The sequence below is a fragment of the Carcharhinus amblyrhynchos genome, chromosome 3 (assembly GCF_965287045.1).
Source record: "Carcharhinus amblyrhynchos chromosome 3, sCarAmb.v2.hapA, whole genome shotgun sequence".
Lineage (NCBI taxonomy): Eukaryota > Metazoa > Chordata > Chondrichthyes > Carcharhiniformes > Carcharhinidae > Carcharhinus > Carcharhinus amblyrhynchos.
Genome location: NC_137326.1, coordinates 115227063 through 115239967, shown reverse-complemented (window position 1 = coordinate 115239967; position 12905 = coordinate 115227063). Strand labels below are relative to the sequence as shown.

The window sequence follows — 12905 nt, the reverse complement described above, 5'->3', positions numbered from 1 at the left end:
AGAAGTGAATACAATACAACAAATTGAAAGAGGGGCAAGTGAAACACTGCTTAACCTGGAATTAATATTTTGGACCTTGGATGGTAAGCATAGAAGAGGTAAAGGGACAGGTGTTGCATCTTCCACGATTGCGTGGGGAGTTGCCATGGGAGAGGTGTTGGTTATAGTGAAGGAGTGGACTAGGCTATCCCAGAGGGAATAGTCTCTGCAGAATGCTGACAGAGGGAGTGAAGGAAATATGTGTTTGGTGGTGGAATCACACTGGAGTTGGCGAAAATGGCGGTGGATTATGCTTTGCATGCAGAGGCTGGTGGGGTGAAATGTAAGAACAAGGGGGACTCTATCCCTGTTCTCGGAAGGAGAGGAGGCGTGAAGGTCATGGTGCATGAGGTGGACTGCATGCAGTTGAGGGTTCTGTCAACAACTGTAGTTGGGAATCCACGGTTCAGGAAAAAGGAATACATATTAGAAGTACACTTTGGAAAGTGGCCACATCGGAACAAATGCAGTGGAGGTGAAGGAGCTGAAAGAAAGGGATGGAGTCCTTACAGGATGTATACTGCGAAGAGCTATAGACCAGAAAGCTGCGGGAGTCAGTGGGCTTGTAATGGATATTAGTAGATGGTCTAATATAAAAGCAGGGAGGTCTTGCTGCAACTGTACAGGGCATTGGTGAGGCCGCAGCTGGAGTACTGAGTGCAGTTTTGGTCGCCGCACTTGCGCAAGGATATTTTGGCCTTGGAGGGAGTGCAGAGGAGGTTCACTAGGCTGACACCGGAGATTAGGGGGTTGGCCTATGAAGAGAGACTAAATAGACTGGGTCTGTACTCAAAATGCAATTATTTCTTACATTCAGATTATTTTCTTTCACCTCTTCTGTGTAACTGGTTCATTGGTCAGAACATTGAATACAGGAGTTGGGACATCTTTTTGAGGTTGTACAAGACATTGGTAAGGCCACACTTGGAATACTGTGAACAGTTCTGGTTACCCTATTATAGAAAGGATATTATTAAACAACAAAGAGTGCAGAAGAGATTTACTGGGACTTGATGGTTTGAGTTATAAGGAGAGGCCAGATAGACTGGGAGCATTTTCTCTGGAGTGTAGAAGGCTGAGGGGTGATCTTATAGAGGTCGAGAAAATAAAGAGGGGCATGGATCAGCTAGATAGTTAATATCTTTTCCCAAAGGTAGGGAAGTCTAAAACTAGAGAGCATAGGTTTAAGGTGAGAGGGGAGAGATACAAAAGAGTCCAGAAGTGCAACTTTTTCAGGCAGAGGGTGGTGAGTGTCTGGAACAAGCTACCAGAGGTAGTAGCAGAGGCGGGTACAATTTTGTCTTTTAAAAAGTGTTCAGACAGTTACACGGGTAAAATGGGCACAGAGGGATATGGGCCAAATGCAGGCAATTGGGACGAGCTTAGGGGTTTTAAAAAAAGGGTGGTATGGACAAGTTGGGCCGAAGGGCCTGTTTCCATGCTGTAAACCTCTATCACTCTATGAATCTATAACTGTGAAGCAACAGGAAGTGTTTGATTATAGCGGTCTTGAACATGCAGGACACTGAGAAGGATGAGACTAAGCATAATTTGCCATCAAGTGCTTCTAAGAATCTAAATATTTGAAGGCTCCCTACCATCACAAAGAGAATTGTTTGTCACATTGATACTAAACCCAGGCTGGCAACTGCAATTGAAGCTTCCAATTCTATTGGTGCAGATTTGTTGACAGGTTAAAGTGTTGGTTGCACATTCATTGATATCTGCAGAAAAAAGTCAATTTCTGAGTGCATCAGCATCATTTCAGATCTCAGGAACTCTTGCCACTGTCATTTTGTTATTTGTTCCAGGACAAGAGAAGGGTTACAAGCTCCAGTGTCTGAGCCTCAGCCAGTGCTGAATCATCAAATTCCAGTGATGATGATGAAGGACAAGTATCTCAAAGGACCAGGGCCATTCACCCACCTCAGGTATATGAAATGAACTTATCTTTCATATTTTTTGGCCAACTCACATTCTCAATACTAACTGAAATTCAAACTGGACATTTCTAAGGAGAGAGAAGAAGGAAACTGCAAGAAGTGCAAAAAGAGAAGAATCACAAACAGATCACTCTGACGAACATACTGACACTCTTGGCCTGAACATTCTGCTCCTTCCCTGATCAGGATACCAAATTATGACCACCTTTGATACTAAGCAATAAGCAGCACTGAAAAATGGCCAGTCCAGAAATGTAAAGTATATGCCATTGATCCAAAATTCTCAACTCATAATTGCAGTGTGCAAGCCATGTACATATTTCCACAATGGCAACCTTAATATGCAATCAAATGCTATTATTTCTTAAATGCAGATTATTTTCTTTAACCGCTTCTTGTTTAACTGTGAAGCAACAAGAGGTGCTTATTTGTAGCAGTTTAGAACATGCAGGTCATCAAGAGGGTAAAGATTAAGCCTATTTTGCTTATCAACTGTTTTTGAGAATCTGAATGTTTGAAGATTTCCTACCATCACAGAGAGAAGTATTTGTCACATTGATACCAAACCCAGGCTGGCAACTGCAATTGAAGCTTCCAATTGTATTGGTGCAGATTTGTTGACAGGTTGAAGTGTTGGTTGCACATTCATCAATATCTGTCGGAAAAAGTCAATTTGTGAGTGTATTTCTGTAATTTCAAGCCTCAAGGGTACTTGCCACTGTCATTTTGTTATTAAGCGTGTATATTGGAAACAGATTTGTTGACAGGTTGAAGTGTTGGTTGCACATTCATCGATATTTGTAGGCAAAAGTCAATTCATCAGTGTATCTGTGTCATTTCAGGCCTAAGGAACTATTGCCACTGTCATTTTGTTATTCTTTCCAGGACGAGAGGAGGGTTACAAGCTTCAGCGTCTGAGCCATGGCCGCTAGCTGAACATTAAATTCCAGGATTGCTGGTGAAGGAGCAAGTAACACAAGGAGATGGGGCCATTCATCCACTCTATTGCATGACAGGGATTTGTGTTTCATCAACTGCATGTTTTTCAGCCAGTTCACATTGCTTAATGCTCAGTAAAATTCAACCTGGGGGTTTCTAATGAGCAGCGGAAGAGAAAAGCGTGATACTGCAATCTATGCAAAAAAGAGCAGCCGTCTCAAACAGATCACTGTGACTAATATATTGACTCTCTCAGCACAGACATTTTGTTCGTTCTCTGATCAGGGTGCCACATTACGACCACCATTGATGCAAACCATCATCTGCAATCAAAATGTATTTATTTCTTACAGGCCAATTATCTTCTTTAACCTCTTATTGTTTAATTGTGAAGCAACAGAAAATGCTTTTTTGTCACAGTCTGTAACAGGCAGGACATTGAGAGAGTTGAGACATAGATAAATTTATGAATCAACTGTTTCTGTGAATTTGAATGTTTGAAGATTTCCTACCATCACAAAGAGAAGTATTTGTCACATTGGTGCTAAACCCAGGCTGGCAACTGCAACTGAAGCTTCCAATTGTATTGGTGCAGATTTGTTGACAGGTTGAAGTGTTGGTTGCACATTCATCAATATCTGTCGGAAAAAGTCAATTTGTGAGTGTATTACTGTAATCTCAAGCTTCAAGGGTACTTGCCACTGTCATTTTGTTATTAAGGGTGTATATTGGAAACAGATTTGTTGACAGGTTGAAGTGTTGGTTGCACATTCATCGATATTTGTAGGCAAAAGTCAATTCATCAGTGTATCTGTGTCATTTCAGGCCTAAGGAGCTATTGCCACTGTCATTTTGTTATTCTTTCCAGGACGAGAGGAGGGTTACAAGCTTCAGCGTCTGAGCCATGGCCGCTAGCTGAACATTAAATTCCAGGATTGCTGGTGAAGGAGCAAGTAACACAAGGAGATGGGGCCATTCATCCACCTCAGTTGCATGAAAGGGATTTCTGTTTTATTAACTGCATGTTTTTCGACCAGCTCACATTACTCAATACTCAGTGAAATTCAACCTGGGGGTTTCTAATGAGCAGCAGAAGAGGAAAGCGCGCTACTGCAACCTATGCAAAAAAGAGCAGCCGTCTCAAACAGATCACTGTGACTCATATATTGACTCCCTCAGCACAGACATTTTGTTCGTTCTCTGATCAGGGTGCCACATTACGACCACCATTGATGCAAACCATCATCTGCAATCAAAATGTATTTATTTCTTACAGGCTTTAACCTCTTATTGTTTAATTCTGAAGCAACAGAAAATGGTACTTTGTCCTGTTTATAACAGGCAGGACATTGAGAGAATTTACAAATCAATTGTTTCTGGGAATCTGAATGTTTGAAGGTTTCCTACCATCACAAACAGAAGTGTTTGTCACATTGGTGCTAAACCCAGGCTGGCAACTGCAACTGAAGCTTCCAATTGTATTGGTGCAGATTTGTTGACAGGTTGAAGTGTTGGTTGCACATTCATCGATATCTGTCGAAAAATGTTAATTTGTGAATGTATCAATGTCATTTCAGACCTCAGAGGTTCTTACAACTATCATTTTGTTATTCATTCCAAGCTGAGAAAAAGGGTACAAGCTCCAGCTTCTGAGCTGTGGCCAATGGCTAAACCATCAAACTGCGGTGATGATGGTAAAGGGACAAGTACCTCAAAGCACTAGGGTTATTCATCCAACTCAGATTATGAAAGGGACTTCTGCTTCATTAACTGCATGTGTTTTGTTCAGCTGACATTCCTCAGTATTCACTGATATTCAAACTGGATGTTTCTAACAAGCAACGGGAGAGGAAAGAGGGAAACTGCAAGAAGAGCAGAAAAGAGTAAAGATCTCAAATGTATTTCTTACAAGCGGATAATTTCTTTAGCCTCTTCATGTTTAACTGTGAAGCAACAGGACAAGCTTGTTTGTTACAGTTTAGAAGATGCATGACATTGAGGGAGTAGAGGCTAAGCTTAATTTGCACATCAACTATTTCTGAGCATCTGAATGTATGAAGATTTCTTACCTTCACAAACAGAAGTGTTCGTCGCATTCATGCTGAACCCAGGCTGGCAACTGCAATTGAAGCTTCCAATTGTATTTGTGCAGACTTGTTGACAAGTTGAAGTGTTGATTGCACATTCATTGATATCTGTAGAAAAAAGTGCATCCATGAATGTATCTGTGTCATTTCAGACATCAGGTGATGTGCCAGCTATCATTTTCTTAATGATGCTATTCCCAGATAAGGTTCACAAGCTCCAGCTAATGAGCCATGGCCAGTGAAAAAACTAGCAAATGCCAATGATGATGGTGAAGGAACGATTAATTCAAGGGACTGTTATTGAACAACAAATTTTATGAAATTGGGCACACAAAATGGAAGCAAACTAAAGCTATCCTCAGAGCCCTCCACTAAAATCACAAAGTAACACACACTGATCAGTAGGCAAGAGCGTGCTTTTAGAATGCAAATGAGGGCTAGCGCATAAGGAAAATTGGACAGGATGGCACCTACAGGAACTAAATTAAAGAACACATTCCCACCCCATCAAAATCAGCACTTCTAAGCCAGTCAAATAACCCATGGAGACACCTAAAATTAACAGAGTTAAGGAAACGTCCGTGGCCCCTCAAGACTCTTGAGATCAATAACACACCTATGGTTCAAACCCCAGAGATTCCAGACCATTGATAACCAACCAGACAAAAACGATTAACACACACTTAAAACAATTGCCCCAACACTCGAAAACATCGAAACAGGATGGCTGAAGTCAAATACTGTAAAGAAAGGATTAACATTTGAAACGCGAAGTTCAGGTATAACTGTAGCCCGTTGTGGGGGAGTCTTTAGAGCGCTTTCAGGACAGTCGGATTGTATGTCCTGACTGCGCTTCTCCGCCGACGTAAAAAGAAAATAAAGCTGTGCCGTTATTGAACTTCACCCTGAGTTCGTAGTAGTCATTTCGCCCACTTGCGCTAACAACTGGGGGCTCATCCGGGATCGTGACCGTCGCTGGAACGCCATCTCCTGGCACTGGGTGAGTATCTTTACTCATTTCATCAAACCTGCGGAATATTAGTGTCCCAGTGTCAGAGCGGTGTTTCACGGCTGCCGCGATCTGAACTTGTGAACAGGGTCCGTTCAGCAGCTGCACAGTGGTAATGTGGGTTTAAGTTTTTTTTTGGGTGGGCGGCTGGGATCGCGAACTGTGATTTGTTTTGTTATTTTTACATTCCGCTGACCCCCGACCAGCCCGACCACAGACTGACTGCCTGACAGAACAGGTATTACAGAGTAGGAATATTATTCTGGGATTGAAGGTTCAGGGACAGCACCCTGGGATTTAAGGTTAAGGAGGACGTCCAAGATTTCGGGCCACTGGGATCGGACTCACGGAGTTTGGTATACGTCCAGGCGCGAGAGATCGGGCCACCGGGGGCAAAATCCGCGAGGAATTTGCTACATGTCCGGGCACTTCTAAGTCTGGAGCCTCTGTGAATGCCTCGACCACGACAAGCAGGAGACCTCTGGTAGCGTGAAAAAAACGACTACACATCAGGGGACTCCGACCTGCGGTCGACTACACGCCAGTCCACACCCAGGTCCGGGTGACTCCCTGGGAGATAGGGAAACGGCTGCCCTCTGAGAGTCGATTTAGCGATAGGAGTTTGGGTAGGAGCTAGTGGCCCCAGTCACTGTCATCGGTCGTCTCTCCGTACACTGTGGCCCCTGCGGAGAGGCTGTACAGCGCTCATCTGCCTCTGAGAGCGGCAATCTCTCTGCTACACGCAGGTTGGGCTCTGCGGGTTGTCACTGAAGGTACGAACGTACTAACAGTGGGAACACGAGACCGTAACCCAGAGATACACACACAAGTATCTGTGAAAGCCTTAGAGCCAAGGTTGGTACACTACTGACCCTAGTAAAGAAAACTAACATGGATAGCAACAGTACCACCTTTGAATGGGGACCAGAAGGGTCCCTCACCCACTATCTAGCAGAGAAAAACAGGAATCTAATTAAAAGCATGGTGAAGGCAGGGTGGAAGCACCACGACTCTCTCCAAACCCAATGGGAATGGTGGGCGAAAGAGAAAAGGAGCAAGGATGACAAGGCTTGGATCCTAATATTAAAGGCTCATGTCACCCTTGCAGGACGAGTTCATAAATATGTACAAGGCAAGCAGGAGCAAGCTGCACAGCGACAACACGCTGCTGTGATGGCTGCTAACCCTGTGCTGCCAGCGCTGTCCGACTTCTCACGCGAACCTCCAAGTGAGGAGTGTCCCGACTGGGAATGTTTAGTGGATGAAACGGGTCCACTATGCCCAACAGGGGGGAGCATTCCACCTACCACCGACCCCCCCATCCCAGAGCGTAATGGCAGCCCCCGTTAAAATTGAGTGTGTCCCCGGGGGGCAAGGGGGAGACGGGCGAGGGCGATCTGCCCAGGCTCAGATAAAGATGACATATGTATCCCTTACCCCAGGGGACACCATGATACTGCTGGACAAACTCCCGACCCTCCAGCCCAGACACAGTAACGCGATCTTCTGGCAAAAACTTAATGAGATGCAAATGTATCACAATGTACATAACCGGGACATAGCAGGGCTCATAAGAGCCAAAATGCCGGAGAGTTATTGGACCCGTCTTCAGGTAGAGCACCAGAACGGGACCTGGTGCGCGAACCTGAACGAGAGCCACCGAGAGCAAGACCAAGCTCTGATGGATTTTAAAGATGATATTACCCAAACCATGGGGCGAGTCCCCGTGAGCTGGAATGCAATCGTAGGGGTAGTGCAGGGGGAGGAAGGAGCCCAGGAATATGGGCGACGGAAATTTGACGCCTTTTTGGCCCATGGGGGAATGCCCGATGCCGATAGACAGAACCTCGCATTCCTCCAGCTATATAAGGACGGGCTGAGCCCAGCACACCAAGCAATCCTAAAGACCGGGTTGGTAAACTTCAACACCTTTGACGTGCTAGAGAACTGGGCTATTACTGTAGACAACCAACAGAGAAAGATCCAAAGTGGTAGGGCAGGGGTATCTTCCCTGGGAACTGATGGAGGGGGCTGCTACAGGTGTGGGAAACCTGGTCATTATAGAAAGGACTGCCGAGTCCAGACGCCCCAACCCTCCCACATATGCCACAATTGCAGCAGGACTGGACACAACGAGTCAACTTGCCGTAGCAGGAAGTTTCCAAGGAGAGAAAGAGAGCTCCCCAGGTACAACCAAACCCCGGCAAGTGCCCCCGACCTGAAAGAGAACGAAGTCATTTCCGATACTGCACACCTCAGCCACCAGCAGCTGCTGGAAATTATACAGACTCTGGCGGCGCAAAAGACCACATGAATTGCGTCGGCCCCCACCCCGGGAGTCGACCCCCGCACCTGGGTTAATGCATCGTTAGGGGGCCGGCGATGCAAAATATTAATAGATATCCGTGATATCCCTCACCAACATGGCACTTCCTACAACCCACCGTTCCACCGTAGTAGTGGGAGTAGGGGGAAATAGAACTACAGCTTACCAGAGCGAGGCAGTCCTACTAGAGATTGAGGACATCTTACCCCCAGTACACTTCTAGGTATGCCCGAATCAGGAGGGAACAATCTTGGGAATAGACCTCCTGAGGGAGTTAGGGGCAGTGGTGGATGCCTTTAACAAGCGCCTGCTGTGGACTGCAAGAAAGGAACACAAAAGTGGGATTCAGGGATACTGGGTCCCGAACAAAAACGTGGCTGCAGTCCGGGCAGGAGACCACACATACACAGCCCGAGACTGGGGAAAGGAAGGGATAGTAGGGCTTCTATGCCAATCATTACCCCAAGTCTGGGCAGCAGGGAAACAAGACTGCGGCCTCGTAAAAATCCCTCCCCTACACATACACGGGCCGATCCACACCCCTCACAAACAATACCCCATAAAGCCCGAGGCGCTACAGGCCACTGAGAAAATCGTTCAGGCTCTGGTTGCCCAGGGTATTTTAAAACCTACAGTGTCTAACACCAACTCCCCGATATGGCCAGTCCATAAGCCAGACAGAAGTTATCGATTGACCATAGACTACACTGCCCTAAACAAAATAACCCCGAAAGAACACCCCATAGGCGCAAGTCCATCCACTATTTTTAACGGACTCCGACCTGAACATGGTATTTTCTCTGTGTTAGACATAGCAAACGGATTCTGGTCCATCCCACTTCACACAGACTCCCAGGAAAGGTTCGCCTTTACCTGTGGAGGGAAACAGTACACATGGACACGCCTCCCCCAAGGGTTCCACAACAGTCCCAACATTTTCCACTGAGTTATGAGTGAGGCCCTTGAGGACTGTGATCTGTCCCCGTATAGAAGTACCTTCTTCCAATATGTGGACGACATCCTTATTGCCTCCACCAACCTCACAGGACATAAATGAGCCCTATCCACAATCCTACGCGCCTTGCAGGCTGCAGGGTTTAAAATCAACCCAACCAAGGCACAGATTGCACAACAGGAGGTCCGGTATTTAGGACACAACATAAGTCAAGGAAAGAGAGCCCTCCCCTCCGATCGGAAGACTGCGATTATAAATATGCCCCGTCCAAACACAGTGAAAGGGGTGCGTAGAGTTATGGGACTCTTTAACTACTGCCGGAATTTCATTGACCAGTTCGCATCCCTGGCTGAACCAATTCAGCGGCTGATCAAAGGGGGAAAGCCAGGAGCAGGAACGATCAAGTGGGGACCCGAACAGGAGGTAGCATACACACGCCTAAAATCAGAACTATTAGCAGCTCCAGGCCTAAGCCTGCCTAACATAACCAAACCCTTCCACCTCTTCTATGACTCAGAAGAGGGATTTTATAGCTCCGTGGTAACCCAAGAACACGGGGGTACCATGCGACCGGTGGCATATTATTCCACCCGACAATCCCCAGTAGCCCAGGGACTGCACAAGTGTGTGGCGGCTCTAGATTGCGCCGCCTGGGCAGTCAGGGTATGCGAACCAATCACTATGTAAGGACAAATCATTTTACACACGAAACATACCATCGTTGAGCTCCTGAATACAGGCCGACTCCGGACTGTTTCGGACGCCCAAAGGGCCAATTGGGAAGCAGTACTCCTCCCCCGAGACCGGTCCGTCCAGATACTGTGGGATACTGGGAAGAACCCCGCTGAGGGACTCCTATCAGAGGGAAGTCCACACTACTGCCCGATTAACCCAGCCACTGAAGAGAAGGGAGAGATTAATGACCAACCCCTAGATAACCCCGACCTCATACTGTATGTAGACGGGTCCCGAAGACAAGTAGAGGGACAATACCGCACAGGTTGGGCAGTAGTAGACCAAAAAGGGACACCGGTAGCAAAAGACACTATGAGTGGGGAGACCTCAGCCCAAGTGGCCGAACTCATAGCCCTCATGGAGGCCCTCAAGACAGGAAGGGGAAAGCAAGTAAATGTGTATACTGACAGCCAATATGTGTTTGGGGTGGTCCACGATTACATGATGGCCTGGAAAAGGCGCGGGTTTATCAGCACGGGGGAGGCCACATAAAGCACGAAAATATAATCCAAGACCTGGTAGCTGCAGCCAGCATGCCCTCAGAAGCAGCCGTAATTAAGATAAAAGCCCACCAAAGAGTAAAGACAGTGGAACAGAAAGGGAACCAACTAGCAGACGCTGCAGGCAAGGCTGCAGCTGGGGAAGCCCTCCCGCATATAGCCGCCACCACAACAGCACCCTTGGAGGAAGTAGATATTTATAAGCTGCAGGGTAATACCAGCCCAGATGAGGTGGCACAGTGGGAACAGTCTGGGGCGTCCAGGGACAAAGATGGAATGTGGCGCAGAGGGCACCAAATAGTCGCCCCCCTCGTTTATACACACCAAACTACTCCGACTCCACCACGAGCCAGACCACTCCGACCGGGATTGGACCCTGCCCCGACTATCAGCTGATTGGTGGTGGCCAGGGATGAGACGGGATGTACATAGAACATAGAACATAGAACATTACAGCGCGGAACAGGCCCTTCGGCCCACAATGTTGCACCGACCAGTCTTATTTTAAAAAAAAACATTGACCCACTAATCTAAACCAATCCCTTTTCGTCCATAAACCTATCCACCAATCTCTTAAACGCCCCCAAACTAGGCGCATTTACAACTGCAGCAGGCAGGGCATTCCAGTCCCTCACCACCCTCTGGGTAAAGAACCTGCCCCTGACATCCGTCCTATAACTACCCCCCCTTAATTTAAAGCCATGCCCCCTCGTGCTAGATTTCTCCATCCGAGGAAACAGGCTATCACCATCCACCCTATCTAAACCTCTAATCATCTTATATGTTTCTATAAGATCCCCTCTTTGCCGCCTTCTTTCCAGTGAAAACAACCCCAAATCCCTCAGTCTCTCCTCATAGGACCTCCCCTGCATACCAGGCAACATCCTGGTAAACCTCCTCTGCACCCTCTCCAAAGCCTCCACATCCTTCCTGTAATGTGGGGACCAGAACTGCACACAGTACTCCAAGTGCGGCCGCACCAGAGTTGTGTACAGTTGCAACATGACGCTGCGACTCCTAAATTCAATCCCCCTACCAATAAACGCCAAGACACCGTACGCCTTCTTAACAACCTTATCTATTTGATTCCCAACTTTCAGGGATCTATGTACACATACACCTAGATCCCTCTGCTCCTCCACTCTATTCAAAGTCCTCCCGTTAGCCCTATACTCAACACATCTGTTATTCCTACCGAAATGGATTACCTCACACTTCTCCGCATTAAACTCCATCCGCCACCTCGCGGCCCAGCTCTGCAACCTGTCCAAGTCACCCTGCAAACTTCGACACCCTTCCTCACAATCTACCACACCTCCGACTTTGGTGTCATCAGCAAACTTACTAATCCAAACATGTAGCCAAACATTGCCAGCGCTGTATCATATGCGCCCAGCACAATCCCAGCCGACCCCTGAGAGTCAAACTGGCCCACCAACCCCAACCAAAAGGACCCTGGGAAAACCTGCAGATCGACTCCTTAGGCCCCCTACCCACTAGCCAAGGGAAGAAATCTTGTTTAGTCCTAATCGATCAATTCACCCGCTGGGTGGAAGCATTCCCAACTCGGGATTGCGAAGCCACCACCGTAGCCCGCATCCTAACACACAAAATCATCCCGAGGTGGGGAGTCCCACTACAACTAGACTCCGACCAAGGAACCCACTTCACAGGCAAAATAATGAAACAGGCTTGTAAGACCCTGGGAATCTGACAGTGATTCCATATCCCATACCGCCCTCAGAGTTCTGGGATGGTCGAGCGAATGAACCGCACACTTAAAAACGCAATTGCCAAGTCAATTGCTGAGACAGGTAAGGGGTGGGTAGATGTCCTTCCCTGTATTTTAATGCGCCTACGAGCCACCCCCGGTTGCACTACAGGACTTACACCATTTGAATTAATGATGGGGAGGGCAATGAGACTCCCAGAAAACACAGCGGTAGGAGGAGAAGAACTGGCACCCCTCCGGGATAAAATGAAAAGATATGTGCAACAGTTAGACCACCAACTCAGAGAGCTACACCACGCAGCCAGAGACCAACAGGCTATAAAAGACTAGGTTAGGAAACATGACATCTGCCATACCCCCATACTTCCCCAGGTAGGGGACAAGGTTTTGGTCCAAGTTGCCCCCGATCAAACAGGGTTCGCACCAAAATGGGTAGGACCCCATGAAATTATCCTCACCAGCGACACATGTGCCTGTGTTGACATCAAAGGGAAAGGCCGCTGGAAACACTGGTCACTGCTAAAGGCATACAACCTGGGGGGTGGGGGGGGGGGGGGGGGGAGGGGTGGGAGACAGGACAGACTGACCGTAAAGGCAAGAGTAGTCTGTCGACATAAACGGGCCACGTATCGACCCATAA

General features: G+C 47.2%; 1 protein-coding gene across 1 annotated transcript in view; it reads right to left on the bottom strand.

Moving 5' to 3' along the window:
- Positions 1 to 12905, bottom strand: part of LOC145341048 (uncharacterized) — a 91654-nt gene that overhangs the window by 58164 nt on the left and 20585 nt on the right. Inside the window, exon 7 of the mRNA XM_080185794.1 lies at positions 3434 to 3559. The gene's annotated coding sequence lies outside the window, so the exon portion shown is untranslated. The remainder of the gene's footprint in view (positions 1 to 3433; positions 3560 to 12905) is intronic.